The sequence below is a fragment of the Lactuca saligna genome, chromosome 6, assembly GCF_052625555.1.
Source record: "Lactuca saligna cultivar CGN05327 chromosome 6, ASM5262555v1, whole genome shotgun sequence".
NCBI classification, from domain to species: Eukaryota; Viridiplantae; Streptophyta; class Magnoliopsida; order Asterales; family Asteraceae; genus Lactuca; species Lactuca saligna.
Window position 1 is genome coordinate 52,164,428 of NC_136422.1, and position 807 is coordinate 52,165,234.

The window sequence follows — 807 nt, forward strand, 5'->3', positions numbered from 1 at the left end:
ACCGAATACGAAGAGGAAAGCGATCAAGCAGGAGACTTGGACAACACCATGGCAAACATTGATGAAGTCACCATGGGTGAATGGAAGAAGAAAATACGAGATGATACAGGCCCGGGACTTGTGCAACCTGCAATTCCCGCAACTGCTACTTTTGAGCTTAAGGGTCACATACTTGCTCAACTCAAAGAGATCCCCTTCTACGGAAAAGACCACGAAGATGCTTACAAACACTTGGATGAAGTTAATGATGTAGCTGATTATTTCAATGTTCCAAATGTGCCTCACGAGACTCAGTTGCTTCGCATGCTTCCGGTTACATTGTAGAGTGCTGCAAAGGATTGGCTCAAGTCACTTCCCCCCGGATCCATCACTACATGGGCCAAGATGAAAGAAGAGTTTATTGATCAATTTTTCCCACCCTCAAAAATATCTAAGTTAAAGAAAGCCATAGCCAACTTTGAACAACAAGCTGGAGAATCACTTTATGAGGCTTGGGAGAGGTACAAAAGTCTACTAAGGAATTGCCCACATCATGATCTCAATAGTCAACAAGAAGTCTTCGTTTTCTATGATGAAGTGAATGTTACAACAAGGCAATTACTTGACTCGCAAGGCCCACTCATAAAGAAAGCACCCCCGGTGATAAAGCAACTAATTGAGGAATTATCTAAGCATTCTAGGGAATACCACAACCTAAGGAATGATGTGACGAGGGGATCAACTTATGCAACTTTAGAATATTTGTCACCAGTTATTGCTATGTTGAAAACCATGGATAGGAAGATGGATAAAATGGATCAAACAATA

The 807-nt window shown here is 41.6% G+C and overlaps 1 non-coding gene across 1 annotated transcript; it reads right to left on the minus strand.

Moving 5' to 3' along the window:
- Positions 1 to 432: 432 nt before the first annotated feature.
- Positions 433 to 539, minus strand: LOC145003653 (small nucleolar RNA R71). The gene has a single exon (XR_013662104.1). It is a non-coding gene; the product is annotated as a small nucleolar RNA R71 (small nucleolar RNA).
- Between the last annotated feature and the right edge of the window lie 268 nt (positions 540 to 807).